A 16835-nucleotide genomic window follows, 5' to 3' on the forward strand; every position below is an offset into this window, starting at 1 on the left:
GTGTTATATAGCCATGTACAATCATTTTACAGCATAATGATGTAACTATGTTGCCTTCAATTGTTATAAAAATGGCTACATGTGTCAAATTTGACTTTGTAATTTACCACCTTGGGCCTCTGTCTCTTTCTCTTGCTGAAACTCAAGATGAGGGAAAGATGTCCGTCCACATCCTCTTTCTTAAATGTTTCAATATTTTATTACCGTTTCAAACTCCATTTTCATCAGTCCTCTCTGAATAAAACAAATAAAAAAATATAATATATAAAAATATATAATGATGCCTATCACCCATTGCCGTGACAGTGGGTACTCCTCCACATCTTAAAAAAAAAAATATTTATTACAAAGACAGTTACACATACTTGCAATAACATCAGCAGCATAGCTTATAAATAAATAAATATACAATTACGATGCTTTATGTAACACAATAATGAAGCAGGGCTCTTGTAAAACCTTCTGCATTTGTTCATGTGTGTTATTCTCTGTTAGGAGAAAACTTCTGTGTTTTTACTCAGATGTAAAAGTTCTGAAAAGAAGCTAATGGATGCTACTTTTTTTTTGTTCCTCCAGTTCTGCGACATGATTTTTCATTTCCCTCTGTCTGACTGAGTGAGTTAAGATCCAAGACACCATTATAGAGTTAAACAATTACACCTCGGCTGTTAGGAGGAATTGAATTACCGTCATTATGCAGCGCTGGCCTGCCAAACCCTGCAACGGCTTGGCAGGCCAGCGCTGAAGTGAGAACTCAGCCCTCACTCAATGCCTCTGCTTTCAGGAGATAAACCTGGAGAGACAGACGGCCAGGAGGTTACAAAGAATAACCACCAGCTGCTCTTCTCTGTGACATGTCTGCTTTCTGCCTTCATGCTGCTGACGAGGTACGTCTGAGTGTCATACACAAGTTAAGCTCTAGTTTTGTTTTCTTTCTGCAAATTTCACAAAACACTCAAATCAAAATGTCTTCAGAGGTAAAACATTTTTCTTGTTCGTGTTTGAAAGCACGTTTTCTCCAAGATCAAGTGTGATTCTGAATGGTAACTATCTTACCTGCAGCAGACGACGTTCTTGTCATATTTTTTGCTTTTTCTTTGCAACACTAATATAAAAAAAAACAAGGAAAAACATACACACACAAAAAAATGATAAAATCTATAAAAATAATAACGATTTCTTATAGAAAGTCTTTATTTTGAAACAAAAAGTAATCCATACATTTAGAAATAATGGTAACACTTTATTTTGAAGGGGTGTGCATAAGACTGACATAACGCCGTCATAAACATGACATAACACCTGTTATGAACATGAAGGAGTCTTTGTTTATGAATGTTGTCATGAAGTGTCATTCGGTAAATAATGAGACTTGATGCAAAGTTGTACTAAAGCCTGCATTAAAAATCTATTACAATGTCAACAGCGTTATGTCAGTCTTATGCACAAGCCTTCAAATAAAGTGTTATCGAGAAAATAAATAAAATAAAGTAAAAAAAATTACTAATCAATAAAACATGAAATGCAGTTGTTTTCCCATGTATTGGTGCAGATTTCAACAAATGTTATAAGGAACTTTACAAGAGAGAAGTCTCAATTCAGTTCACTTCAATACAAACCAGCCATGTCATCATATTTGGGTCAGAAACAACAGTGAAATATGAAGGTAATTAAACAGCAGAACAGTCAAAGTTAGAGGATCATGTAATAGTTGGTAAAAAGCTACATATTCATCCTGAGCATGCATGTGGTGACAGTGGAGAAGAACATCTCCCACTTTACAACAGAAAGCATTAAAGCAGAAAATGATTCCTGATAAATCAAAACGTTTTTAAACAAACATGTTTACTTTAGATTTTATGTGCAGGAGGAATTCTGCACATAAAATAGTTTTTTAATCAAACATTTTGCTGTGTATTAATAATACACTCAGATCAAACTCCTAAGCTGTGCTTCCATGTTGTTGTCATGGTAACCATCCCGAATGTTCCAGCCCTTTCCTAACCGTCCTGCCGTGAACTTTAACATTCATCTCAGTTACTGAGGCCTCTTGAATCAGAGATGTAGATCATAAGTGTTTTGCAACATCTCTGAGCTGTGCACCCTCTGACCTGATGGTGAACCGTCATCCACTCCCAGGATGATAGTTTTTAGTTTTTTGGGGGTTTTTTTTTCCTCTGAGTAATCTCAGCGCTCCGGTTCTTCTTCATTTCACAGCCTTGCTTCAAATCCTCACCAAAAAGCTGCAGGAATCAATCACGTAAATATTCAGCATCTCCAGATTAGGTGTTGTCAAATGTCAGATATTCTAGCCTAAAACACAACTGAGAACAATTTATGTGACTTTATTTTTAAAAGCAGACTTTTAGTTGTTCTTATCCGATAACAGTGAGCGTTTCTATAGAATGTATAGTAGATAAGAGTTACTAAAAACACTGTGTACCGCCTTAAAACATTCAGGAAACCAGTCTCTGGAGGTTTGTACGCCCTTTGACCTTTTTACAGTATGTCATATTCAACCACAAACCAGAGGAATTTCTGTGAGCTACACAAGAAGCACTTCAGTGTGTTTTCCTTCTCTGCTCATTCTTGAAATTCATTCCATCAACAAATGTCACAGATCAGGGTCAGAGAAAAGAAGGACAGCTAACATCTCTGCAGACCCCACACATCCTGGACACAAATTCGTTAGACTTTCAGAGTCAAAATCACCTTTGTAAACAAGCTCACAGGCTAAGAAATTCTTTTGATGTATGAATGCAAAACAATTAAATAAAATATGAATAGAAAAAAGAAAAAATATGTATGCATGTGCAGAGTAGCAGGTGGATAGAGAGACAGAGTAGTCGCCCCAGAGACACTAGCTGCGTTTCCATGAAAAATGTAAGGTAATGTAATTTTATTTATATAGCACATTTTCAGCAACAAGGCCAGAGTGTTTTACTTGAATTAGAATAAATGCAAACAAAACAACAAAAACAAAAAACAAAGAGAAACGAGCACAGCAAAAGAAAACTACACTTTAAAATGTTCCAAGCTTTGTGCACCAAATGTCCACCTCGCTTTGTCAGCATTCTGCTAATGTCGAAAAAACATTATTTTGCAATCGCAACGTTTCCATTAAATATGAAGTGGAATTAAAATCACTTGTGAATAAGCTTGTTCATGGGATAAGTCATTAAAAATCTTGGCAGTGACATATGTAAACAGTTACATGAGATACATTTATAATTCAGTCATGGAGCTAAGGTTCATCATCTATCAGCTAATCAGAGGTGGCGCCTGCGTCTCATTCAGGCGTTGGAGGGACAAGCTCCGCCTACTTGGGAGTGGCTACATATGCTGTGTTTTGGGAAAATTGTAGCTGATTTTACAGAAGAGCTGTGGATTCAACATGCTAGAATGACAACTTTTTCTGAACTCTGTGAAGCTGTGAGAGCTCTGGTGCATCCAGCTGCAAACAGTCATCCTCCAATCACTTCCTGTCATCTTCTTCGCCAGTAGTAACGTCCGGCTGTTGGAAAAAATAAAAATAAAATATTTCATTGCAGTTTTGCAAAATACATCTAGATTTTGTGCTACCTGGTGTTGATCATTAAATCCCAGTAAAACGCACGAAGTTAGTGGGTGTAATGAGTCAAAACCAGAAAAATCCTCAGGTTTTTATTACCTTGCCAAGATGCTATAGATGTAAAAGGAGCAGCCACTTCTGTAACACGGTGTGTGTGCGTGTGTGTGTGGTTTTATTTTTGACAATCTTCAGGTAGGAAAGTTTCAGCACCAGATTTCTGCTCTAATTCCTGACAGCTGGGCCCCCTTTCGTCTTAGCTGCTGGTGAGTAATGAACTGTCATCGGCGAGGGACACATTGGAAGACGGTCCTCCCCTGGTCAAAGACGATAATTAGTGTTGATCACCGGCGCTGTAGGAGTAATGACTGCCTGTCTCCCTGCTGGTGTTTGTGTGGCTCTGCCAGCCGCTGGGTCCCTTCAGCTACTCACCTTTCTGGAAACGTGTCGGGGAGGCAACTAAAGTTTATTTCTTCTAAGTTTTAAGCAACATGATGTATATTTTTGATATCACTTATGTACTATGACCACACACTATATTGCATGTAGTGTGTCATGAGGTAAATTTCACAAAATTCTGGTGAAGTGCCACAAAAACAAAAGAAATCAAAAAAATTTTAGTTCACAAAAGCAACCTCAATCTTGCGGTGTTCTTACACCTGTTAGTCCGGTAGACTCGGTTCGATTGGGGACCAGAACTGGAACATTTGTTACGTTTGCTGTGTCAAACTAATCAAACCCGTCGATAACCTGTTCTCCACCTGGCCTGAGGGGGCGCTGCACCAAGAACTACTGAAGGAAACGACACAAAGATGCCAAGTGATGATGCCAATGGATGTAAACGGTTCCATGAGGTATTTTTATTTTTCAGTGTTCATCATCAGCGATCAGAGGAGACGTTGGCGTCTTTTAATCAAGTCCCTTATATGTGTGGCATTCGTTTTCATAATTCCAAATTGCACAATTTTATGGCCAATGAAATCGCAGATGCTGATCGAAACTTCCTTCTTAACAAAACGTAAAGAGAAATTTACGTTTTGATTTTATTACGGTTAATACCTTCAATTTGACCGATTTTAACGGTTGTAGGATTTCTCTGTTGTCTTTGGTTGAAGACCACGAGTCATTTCTTCCACTAGCAATAGACTCACTCGTTTGTTTTGGGAGTATTTACCCAGAATGCCCTGCGCTTTTGTCCTCTTCCTGCTTTTGGAGCAGACTTCAGTCCATTTACATTTGCATATGCATTCCAACCGCACCAGAGTTCACTTCAACAAAACCAGGACTTAGGTTTTTAGGTGGACCAGAGATTGGTCCAATCAAAGTTTGACAATGCATTCACACCTTCCCAAACGAACCGTACTTGTTAGATAAATTAGAGTTTGACTCAACATGGCTGGTGTGAACACCCCCTTAAAGACCACGGGATGCTGAATTGGGTCATCTAATAAGAGTTTCCTACGATTCTCCAGCTGAGTTTGCAAGATGTGCTAAACAGCCAGTCTTTTCTGCTGATGCGGCGCGTTTGCAGCCATAGGAAACCCATACTCGCTGTCCCTGTTAACTGTGTAAAACCTCGACTTTTAAAATCCTCCAAAGATCCCAGAATGTTGCTGTCTAGAACCCAGATTCATTACGGCTCCGTTCTGTGAACCCGCACAGTGATAACTCCTACAGCAGACAAATTGGTTGCTTACTGAAACTGCCAAGTCATCCGTTTTAGAAACTGGCTCCAGTTTAAGCAGGAAAAACAACAGTTCTGACGTCCCAGGCTTCATTCAAGTTAGTAAAATTAAAGTTAAAAGTTTGGATTGGTGCCACTGCATTTCTACTTTAACGACAGCTAAAGAGAAGGAGCTAAAAGCCTTTGCTTCCCCCGAGACGTATCATTGTGTGCATGGATTTTTATCTTCCATCTCCTTCTCCCCCTCCAATTTGCTGCTCCGCCGTACATACGGCAACTTCCCGTTCAACTTCAGATAATGAAGGCGGTTTCACACAGCTTCTACTTTCCATACATTAGCCCATATGCATCACAGCATTGACAGCTAGCGGCCTCAGCGTAACGACCTTCCTTCATCTCCAAAAGCCGGTTCTGGATGTGGATGGAATTGCTTCCAGGATGACATGCGTTTCATGTGGTGCGAGTTCCCACATTATTGATTTACTTCGTCTTTCAGCTGGACTATTTTCAGTCTGGATGTTCTTGAAAGCCAGGAGTTTGGTAAGCCACACTTTTTCAAAGTGTTCTGACCCAAATTCTTGTGTCTGGTAGATTGCACTGAATTTAAAAAACAAAAAAGAAGGGTTATTCATACATACTCCATATCTGTATTTTTACCTCCTTTGTCTTTCAGCTCATGCTGCCTCTGTTCATTATTCACATCTGAACTGATATACTCTACATCTGTGCATGTCTTGCCTCACTTCAGTGGCTGCACATTATTCTGAAATCCCAGCAAAGTGCTGTGTTAGCATCATTTGGGCTTGTAAAGTTTTATCCCAGGATACTCTGACTTCCCGCTAAAGTAAAAAAAAAAATGTACATATTAGGTTAGTTGGTCACTTTCACTTGCCCATAGGTTTGATTTTATTACGGTTAATACCTTCAAAGTGACTTGGTGATTTGGTTTAATCTTTTGAACAATCAGGTGCAGGTGGATAAATGACAAAACATTAAAACCACCTGAAAATACTCTTTTTTTTTTAAAGAGAGCATTATTATGTATCTTCTAGGCACGTAGTGACATTTTATAGCATAATCAACAAATTACCTTCAAAGTGTTGTAGATGAAATATGACTTAAATAAAACTCCTTAAAATTTGAGCTGTTTCTTTAAGAAACTCCAACTTTTTCTGAGTCTCCGCCTCCAGGAAGTCATCACCGCATATCTCCTCTATTAAACCTTTAACAAAATTGTTACCAGCATTGCACTAAGAAATGGCTCCTATAACAAGCTCAGCTGATGTACAGTTCCACCAGGAACTGTACATCAGCTCCTTCAGACTTCTGGCTAGTCTGAAGGAGCTGAGTGGAGGAGTTTCAAGCTCAGAAGCTTGGAAAATGCAGCTCTGAGGAGGAGTTTTGTGCTTGAAGGCGGGGCTAGGTCCAACCAGACCCTTTGCATAGCTGAATGGTTGCCATGGAGATTAAAGGATTTCTCAAGCATGCATGAAAGAATCATGGCAACGCTCCAGGTATGTTTTTGATGGGAAATAACATCATAACATCGTGTTAAGCTACAAAGAAGTTGCATCTACATAATACTGACCCTTCAAGATTTTTTCCAATGGGATTGCACTGATATTTGTGCATAAAAATAATTTACATCACTTTGGAATTGTTTTCCATATACAGACGATCCAGTACTTCTTAAAACAGCATCCCCGCTGTGTCCTCAGAGGAAATGGTGCCGACTTATCTGCTGTTGTGCTGCATTTTCGGTTGGCTGAATGCTACTCCAGGCAGCTGGATTTGGACCTTAGCTCATTTTCTCCAGTGCCAGTCGTTTTTACGTTCCGCTTGAAGCTACTTCTGGTCAGCAATATTTGTCAATTAAGTGTTGACAAATATTGGCAAAACTCTGGTTTGATTGTTCCTTCTGTCTCCATCATCACCAGCTGCGTTTTCATTACAAATGTGCCCAAAACGTTGACGTTCCGCTAAAGTTGGAAACAAAATAACATTTTATAAATGAGGTGTTTCCATTAAATAAGAAACTGAGTTAAAATCAGACTTGACAATACGTCATTAAAAAAGCATGCTGTTTTTTCCAACTACTTCCTGTCGTCTTCTTTGGCACTTCCACCAGTAGTAACTGTAGCCATTTTAATTTTAATGGAGATTCAGCTACTGTGGCTGAATGGAAAACCTTAGCTGTACTTAGTGATAACTGGGAGCTCACACTGTTTAGTTTTGGTGTCGAGTTTTAGAGTTTCTCTGCAGACTCAGTTTGAACACAGCACTGTAATCATTATGTACATGTGCATACAGAACCAACATAGCCATACCAAAAACGTCTAGTTCATAATTGTGTACCGGTAAGTTCACATGTAATAATAATAATAATAACACATAGTACTTAAAGAGCAAATTAGGAGCCAGACTAGTCAGATGAGTCAAATGACACAGAACTCTTAATTCCCATCATTAGCTATGAGCTCTGTCTCTCACAGGTCATATAAAGGAGGTACATTGTGAAATGATGTTCTAGCAGGCTATTATTGTTCCTCCTTAATTTATTACCTTTCATGTTCAGACAAGTTATATTGATTCCTTCAGCTGCGATCGGGGTAACCTTGGAGCATCGTTCTTCAGCGTTCCTTCAGTGCAACTTAATTACAAAGATGAGTCATTGTTCCTTCAAGAAAAATTTAATTAAATTTTTGTTCAACGCTTAATGGACTTTTTCTAACCCCAAACGAGTCGTTTTTAAAGAAACAACCCTCCCAAAAAATGTTGTTTGGACAAATCCTTTAATCTCCAGTGGCAACCATTCAAGACGCAGCATGTCCTTGTTTCAAGGCGATGAGCTGCTCTTTCTAAGCTTCTGCCTCACAGAGCAGCCCTGCCCTGTTGCTCCCCCACTCAGCTCCTTCAGACTAGCCAGCAGCTATTAGCAAACACTTGGTGGACCTGCGTGTCTGCTGAGCTTGTAATGAGAAGTGGCTCCTGAAACACTGGTAAAAACGTCAATAAAGGGTTAATAAAAGAACGATATTGTGATGACTTCCTGAAGGCGGAGCTTCAGAAAGAGCAGAAACTTCTTAAAGCTACATTGGCCCAATAACAACTGAAGTTAATATAGTGACTAACTATGCTGTAAATGCCACTATATGCCTGGAAAATACACACTACTGTCCCTTTTAGTAGCTTCTCAATCAAATACTTTTCTATTCTTTCTTGAGTGATTTTTTGAATGAGTACTTTTTACTCACACTTGCATAAAGCAGTGCTGCTATTACTTGAGTACAGTTTTTAGTGAGTTCATCCACTTCTGCAGATGGCCTTTAAATTATTACCATTTAAAAGAAACATCAGTTACACCAGTTATTTATAAAAAGTGAACTTTTGTGCTGTGAATGTGGCAGATTTGTTTTATTTGATATATGGTGAAATGTCTCCTGATAAAAACAATATTTAACTTTTTTTTTTTTCACTAATTAGACGACATGTTAAAGCAGTTGGTAGTGCAGAAATGCATTCAGTGGTATCAGGGTGAAATAGGCAAACCTTTTTTTGTTGGTCTGTCACACACACACACACACACACACACACACACAAAGCTGTGGAATAAGAGCAGAATTTGTGGTTGTAATGAGACAATGTCAAAATGTTGAAAAGGACTAAAGGTAGGAATACTTTGGCAGAACATTGTAAAATCTGTTAGCTCAAAACGTGTTCATTAAAAACACTGGAATTGTTGTGGGAATTGTTTGCTTTTTTCCCTCACCTAAAGTAGTTACAGCAGCTTCACAGCATTTACGACCGCGCTGCCAGGCGTCTGGTGGCACCTCAAAGATCGCCTAACAATTCTCCTGATGCTCCACTAAAGGACCCGTGTGTTTATTTCGCCATCGCCCTGACTCCTTTTGAACGCAGGGGTCATCGGTTCAAGCCAAGCCCTTGAAATTGGGCCACTGGCACCGTCGCACATTATTAACTTTGCAGTTTGAAGCAATAATCTCTTTTTTGCCAGGAGCTGCAACGGCAATCTTCATCTGTTGGAGTCGTGCACCGACGCGGGTTCCTCTGATTTTTAGGACGACGTCGAGAGTGCGCAGCAATTATTGGATGTTGGAAGCACACAAGCTGCCCCTCCAGGCCGGCGTCAGGCATTTAGATCTGATGCAGCCGAACAGCAGGAAGCAACGGCTCCTCCAGAGCAATAATTGCTCGGTCGTTTGTCTGCAAGTCAACAGCCGCAAAAATGCCATGAATTAAACATTTTTCCCCTCCTCCCACTCTATTGTTTTGTTGCGTAAACTTCTCATGTCGAGCAAAATGAGGACTAATTATCTGTAGTAATTCATCTGAAAGCAAAATGAGAGGAGCTCACATTTCCAAGCTCAGAAATCCGCCTGGCGACAACAGAATCAGGAGCGGTTTGTTGGGCTGCCGGTGACCCCACGTTATCTGAGGGTCCTCTGATTTTTTTTCCCATAGAGCCCAACATTTGGAGGGCCTTCGCGGCTCCCTTCACGCAAGCATGTGCAGGGAAGAAATCTGGCTTCCCAACAAGAAATTAGTGGCTGAAATGATCCGCAGCCAGGACTTGTGGTTCAGTGTGGGTTGTTGGGAGTCGTTTGGGTGTGTATCTCACAATTAGGGTGTGTATATTATAAGAAAAAAAAAGGTGAATGTGTCATGATTCTTCAAGTCCTATCATTTAGTTTTGTTCTGTGAAGAAAAAGAAAATTCATTTATTTGAAAGACAATTAGAACATCAAATATTTTGAGAATGTGTTTTTATGTAACCTCTTTATAATAACACACACTTCCTAACTTTTTTTTTCCCCCCCACATTTTGTCACATTGCGACCACAGATTTCAGCAGAATTTTATTGGCATTTTATGAAACAGACCCAAAATCATGCATCTTTCCAAAATGGAAAGAACACAAAAATCATTCCAAGATAATTTGTTCCAAGAGACTCCGGAGCTCTAAGGGTTAAAACATTTTTAAATTCCTGGCACTTGTGTTCAGACCCCTCTGCCCTAACACCGCAAAATAAAAAGTCCTATTATGAGTAAATCAAACCCAGCTGAGTGTAATTTCTGTAAAGACCTCAGAGGCCTCGTTGAGAAAAGGCTTGAGAAATCTTGTCAGATGAGAGCAAAACTTTACTTTTTAGATCCATGTTTTATCAGGATCTTAGGTTAGTTATTTTTATGATTGCTTCTGTTTTACTGCACTTCGCTCTGTGCTTATTCATTGTTGTTCATGTTTATTCCTTGTGTTTAGTTATTCTTTAGTCCATTAGAATTACATTTTGCCAAACTCTACTCCCGTGTGCATCTTTGTGTCCCTCTCCCTCAGCTTGCCTTCTGCTCTCCCCGATCAGCTGCACCTTGTTTCCTAATTAGCACCTCTACATTGTTCCAGCGATCAACCGACCAGTATGTAACTACCTGTGTTCCACTCACTCACTCCTTGCTACGCCCCGCTATCTTGACGCACCCGGTTCCTGTTTTCTCTCGCCATGTACGTTTTTTAAGTTAAGTTATTCACCTTCTGTCCATCATCACCACTTCACATCATGACACGTTTGCTTTGGTGGAAAGATAAATAGTGTCAAAAGTATGGGCAAACCTTAAAAGAACCACTAATTAAAAAAAGAAAAGTATAGCTCAAACAATGTGGAAAAACAAAATGAACAATTCTGTGGTTCCATCTGTGTGTAGAACCAGAATCCTTTCACTTGACCTAAGAACAGGAATGCTGTTTTCCATTACAAATGTGAACAAAACTTTAATATTCTGCTGACGATGAAATTTCGCAAATGCACTGTTTCCATTAAATTTGAAACACAATTAGAATAACACACACATGAGTTTGTTCACACGATAAGGCGTTAAAACCATGCCGTGCCGTAGTCCTCCAGTTACTTCCTATTGTTTTTCTTCATGGCTTCCCCAGTGGCAACATCTGGTTGTTGTGCATATGACTGGTGCGATGTGAAAAAAGTGTTTCCATTGAAGTTTTGTGAAATACACAAATTTCAATATGGCCAAAAAACGCCTCATCTTAGGTTAAAAAAAATGTTTGTTTGTTTGTTTTTTTTTCAAAATTGCAGTGTTTCCATTAAGCAAATTTATTTTCAAAATGTCAAATTGCGCAATTATACAGCAAACAGAAACGCAGCTAGTGAAAAATGTTTGCTCTAATCCAGTGGAAAGGCCTGAAAATGGTTTTCGCTGCACTCCAATAGCTCATGTAAGGGATAACAGGTAACTGTGTGTCAAACCATGTAAACAAAACAGTGTCAGCTTCTGTGCTTGTTAGGTTTTTATTCTGAAAGGTGGTTAATCACCAATTATTTGGCGTGCCAAGATTTCAGCAATCCAAAAACCTGATGGAGCATGTCGCAGTAGACCGGAGCTCAGCGGCTGTTTACCTTAGAACCACCAAACTGAACCAAACTAACCTGTGGGACCGGTGGGCGGATCGCTGTGAAAACACGACTCCCGTTCTGCAGAAAGTCCCTCGGATCCTACCATGCTCTGCCGTTCTGTTAATTATTTCTCTCCGCTGGTATTTCACACCTGGCAGGTGGGGAACGTCGGCGCAAATCCTGCTGTCTGCAGCTGAGCTGATCAGCAATTAATATCCGTCATTTCTTGTCTCTCCTTAGCCCAAGGTGTGGCTGCAGAAAGATCTGCTGCTGCACTCTCCCACGTGTGTTGCAATAAGTTGTCTTGGCACACCTTAAATGCTGGGAAGGAATTCAGTGAGATGAGTGCTTAAGGTTGAGTGAAACCAGGTAACAGAATTACACAGGCTTCAACTACACCACTTAGCAAGGGTGTAACAACACATGTAGGGATCCATGAGATAAGTCAGTACCTAATGTTTGGATCATGAGGTGAGGTTTTCACACAATAAGCAGTCGGTGAGCATATTCTTAAATATCCTGTAGAAGGAATCCAAAACTATTCATCATTTTTGTTTAGTTTGCAGCTGTTTGGGAACAGAACACCAGAATAGAAATTATTATTAGATACTTCACTGACCCTTAACCACGCGAGGCGACAAGACGGACGTCGGAAAGTTAGGGATGGGAGAATTGACTGTGATTGTTTTCCCCAAGTTGTTTTTGCCAACATGGCCATGGCTTCTACTTCTACAAGTCCTGCTAATTTATGTTTGGAAGTATCATGCCTAGTTCGGGCTCATAGATGGCAGAATTTATAAAAATTGGAAACGACTAGCTTAGAAACCCTCCTGACTCACCTGCTCTTAGTTTGACAGTACAGTGTGAAAGTGAACTACAGGTCTGAAAATCTAATAAATGCTGCAATTTTGACCCTGAATCGAACCGAGCTGCAACACTCAGTTAACAGAAATAAAATATCTGTGTGTAACTGTAACAGGATTTTATTTTATCAATGTTATAGATGTCTAGCTTGTCAAAATATGTTTATTTATTCAATAAAATGTATTTTGTTTAGTTAATAAGCTGTTTCTCCAGACACTTATTGGTGTAGTAAATTATGCTGCCCTTGACAGTTGGTGGTTAACATAGCAACCAGTTGACTGCACGTCCCCCACATGTTCTATTGCGTTTGGATCAGCTCTGCATTTCATGTATTATATTTTAACATATATTTTAGACAAATTTAATCATATGCAGTGTTTCATGAGTATTTTTGCTATGTTTTGTATCGAGGGATTATCAGTCGATGTCACATCAGCAGTACATTAACTGACAACACTCTAGCTAACGCTAAAACAGCAAGATTACTGCGGGTAACATCAGCCATGGTATCCTGGCTCTTTCTGCCGTCATAATGCGCTCACATCCGTTGTGTTTACAAATAATCCCTCCATATCCTTTAAACTGAACATTTTTGACATTGTGCATTTTAGCTATGTTTAATATTACAACTGCTACCTGCTGTTAATAGCTCATTTAGCTTGTTGATTTATTGTATTTTATAGGTGCTGAAGCTGCTGGGCCGATGCTAACCACCGACTTGATTTCCTCTTTTGTCAGAATAAATATGGTGAACCTGAGTGAGTCATGAAGTCAACCCACTGGAGCTCAGATGAACATAGAAGAGCTACATAATTAATCTATATAATGTGTTTTACTTTGTGATAAACTTCCAGAAGTACAAGGATATTCAATAATATTATAATTTATTAATTTGTACAAAAAACGCCCTCATTCCCCAAAAACTGATAAAAATGCTGATACTATTTAATAATTTTGAGCAATGTTGAAGTGGACACATGGCAGGACGTCTGGAAAACCAGAAAGGTAAAATCATAGCAGCATTTTCAATTGAAAAAAACACTTTGCAAAATTTCAATGATCCAGTGGTCAGTGGTCAAATGGTTTTACAGAGAGCTGGGACCATAAAGTGTCACAAACCAGTGGAAAGACGGTTTCACATCACTGACCACTTAATAATAACAATAATATATTTTAAAATAAGCTTTCTGAGAGTGTATATAATATATAATAAGAATATATCTAATATATAATATGTTGTATATTATATATGCATTACATATTATGTATATTATTATGTACTGTATATTATTATTATTATTATTTATTAACAAGTTTCAATTTTCTTCCATCATCCATTAATTATCTAAACCCCAGGCTGGGCCACAGTTCAAGTCTGATGTTTTATTTTTTATATTCATGAAATTAATTTTTTATTCACACCTCAGAAGAATTTAGAGACCAATTAACCAAATAACCATGATTTCAGACTGTGGCAGGAAGCCGGAGTGCCCGGAGAGAAACCTGCAACCAGGAAACGTGTCAAATCTTTTTACTCTTATATCCCATAAATTCAAGTCACCGAACACATCAGGACACATGTTTGGTCTCAGTCCAATTTCACCATCCTGATGGAATCGATGGGGCCAAAACTTGTGCTGTCAGTTCAGCAAGAGCATTGGCTGTGAGGTCAGCCGCAGGGTTAGATTTTTCTTTGGGAACTCTTGGAAAACCGTCCCCTGCGGCTGAACTCTCACACTTGAGATTGGGTTGTACCGTCATCTTTGTACAGCCACTAATATTGCTATGACTGTGGACTGTCTGACTTACAAAACAAACCTCCCCAGCCGGGTCAGTTTGTTCTCAGACAGTTTTATCCTTCATGCCGTCTTGTGTCTTAGTCATGTCAAAGTCTGTGGTCCCACAGACATCCGTCATTTGTTTAGAACAAACCTCCCAAGCCGGGTCAGTTTGTTCTTTGGTATCAGGTAAAAATCCTTTCCAAAACAAATCGCTCTCATCATCCTGACAGCCACTTTCATCAGAATCCTTCCTAGGAAAGTAACGGTCACATACTTTCTTCAAACCTGTGGTCACCACGTATCCAAGGCCGAAACTGAGCGGGAGGAAAAAGGGGACGAGCGCCTTCAAAATACTGAACATCCTTAAGATACACAACACCGACTCTCCAACAACCGTCTGGATCCTAACTGATGCAATGAGATTCAAGCATCAGAACTTCTTTGATCTATTGTGCTCATCAGTGAGCTCACTGTACTTCTGGAGCAATGCCTTGCTTCTGATCATTGCTATGGAAATGATCAGATCAGTTCTGCGTGGCTCAAACTGAAATAATGACTAAATATTTAAATAATAAGTAATATTTTTATTTAACATGAATAGATTAACAATAGATTGGTATATGATTGAATTTTTTGCATTTGTGGTTTTCCATACCTGCTGCATTCATCCACTATTATTTTTAATAATGTACAGAAGTCTAGATACTGACCAATTTTTTTCGTACATGGTAGACTACCTGATGTTTTCTCAATGGTTGCTGATGATTAGACACATACCTTCTCCAATAAGCCACATTTGATTGCATTTTACAAATTCTGCTTACTTATGAATATTAATCTTCTTACCTTTGTTAAAAGTGTTTGCTGCAAATTGGCAAAGTCAGCAAGAGTTTGCCGGTCCTTACGACTGACTGCTTCTATCCATCACTAGCTGAATGGGTAGCACTCTTTCCATTGCAGCTTGGCGAAATAATCCAACTTCGATTCAGCCAAAAAAATTAAATAAATGTCAAATTGCATAATTACATGATCAATGGAAACACAGATGGTGCTATGCTACAAGGTGAACGTCTTTCCGAGATTCAAGGCCTTTGCGGCCTCTTAGAGGTTTACTTTGTGTTTAACGGTGGACATCGTGTGTTCAGGGTTATGTGCCTCGCTAGTTTGCCTCCACACAAACTAGGAAGTTTAATTCTGGTCTCATCTGACCAGAGCATGCATTATTTTACACGTTTACGTGAAGTTCACATTATGAAGTAGAATATGTCTCATCAATAAGGTAAATTACTGGCAGCATTGTGTGAAAGGCTTGTGGCAGCACAGCTTCAGTATGCTTTCCGGGCTTATCGTCAGAGGAGTAACAACTTCCTCGTTCTGTGGCTTTCAGTCATAGGATGAGTTGTGACAAGATTATCAACTGACATGATCACAGGTTTTGTCTGTTTTGTGTTTATGGTGCAATAAGCATTGCTGAACACACTGCAGTCCATCAAAAAAAAATGTTAGTATGAACTAAAAGTGAAGAGATGGTGGCAAGAATGTGTTGTCATATACAGTCAAATAAAGCAAGAAAATATGAGGCGTCGCAGCTTTTATGAACAGCTTACTAAAATGTCTGAATACAGCTGAAGCTGCGATATTGTTTTAGATGAGGTTGATATAATCCAATACTCGTTTTCTGGCTGACATCAGACTGATATCCTTTATCAATATCTGTCCGGGACAGCAATAATTACAAATATGTTGCAGTTTATGGTATAATCAAGACAAAATGTAGGAAAAAAATCAATTTGTGTGAATACGTCTGGAAGGCACTGTATCAAATAGGTTTTTTGTTTTTTTTCTAGACTACAAGATGAATTGTCTGGACTCAAATAGAACAAAAACACTGGAATCTCTGATCTGTAATTGGGGTTTCAAAAACAGATGCTTTGTCGAGACATTTTAAGTGAAATGTTTTATTGAAAGAGCACGCCCAGCTTGAGCAAATTATAACTAAATAAAGGCAAAGATGGGAAGAGGCCGGCCGAAATGGAGAGACACTTGTGAGGCAGATTCGAGTTCGTCTTTGAACAACAGTAGTCAAGCAGGACCCACTAAATCCCCCAGGATTCAAATGTAATACCACCACGGCTTTGAAGCAGGTTGGCCCAACGGACTTTAACGCCCCGTCTTCAAAGTTGCTTTTTGTTTTACACATGCTGTGGCGGACAGAGCGGAGCGAAGAGGCTGCGCCGAGCGCTCAGTTACGCACTTGTGAAAACAGACGGACCTGGGTGCCAGTGATCTAACTCTGGGGGTTTTATCAGTCGGAGTCTGGATGAGACTGAGGCAGAGACAGATAGGAGTGAGGGTGAAAATGAGGGAGTTGATATTGAAGAAGATTATGGTCCGGGGCTTAGTGGACCATCGAAAGTAAGACCCGGCGCCTTTAGAGGTTTAGGTGTGGAGTATGGAAATCCTGTCCAAACAGACTATCGTGAGAATGGAAGGCCCAGCTCTAAAAG

At 39.4% G+C, this 16835-nt stretch overlaps 2 long non-coding RNA genes across 2 annotated transcripts; both read left to right on the plus strand.

The window, feature by feature from the left end:
• Positions 1-370: 370 nt before the first annotated feature.
• LOC107838229 (uncharacterized) lies at positions 371-9530 on the plus strand. The gene is made up of 3 exons (XR_001664297.1): positions 371-615; positions 785-887; positions 9268-9530. It is a non-coding gene; the product is annotated as an uncharacterized LOC107838229 (long non-coding RNA).
• Positions 9531-15451: 5921 nt separating this feature from the next.
• Positions 15452-16364, plus strand: LOC107838230 (uncharacterized). Its single transcript, XR_001664298.1, has 2 exons — positions 15452-15607; positions 16176-16364. It is a non-coding gene; the product is annotated as an uncharacterized LOC107838230 (long non-coding RNA).
• Positions 16365-16835: the final 471 nt, after the last annotated feature.

The sequence above is a fragment of the Poecilia formosa genome, unplaced genomic scaffold, assembly GCF_000485575.1.
Source record: "Poecilia formosa unplaced genomic scaffold, Poecilia_formosa-5.1.2 Scaffold227, whole genome shotgun sequence".
Taxonomy (NCBI): Eukaryota; Metazoa; Chordata; class Actinopteri; order Cyprinodontiformes; family Poeciliidae; genus Poecilia; species Poecilia formosa.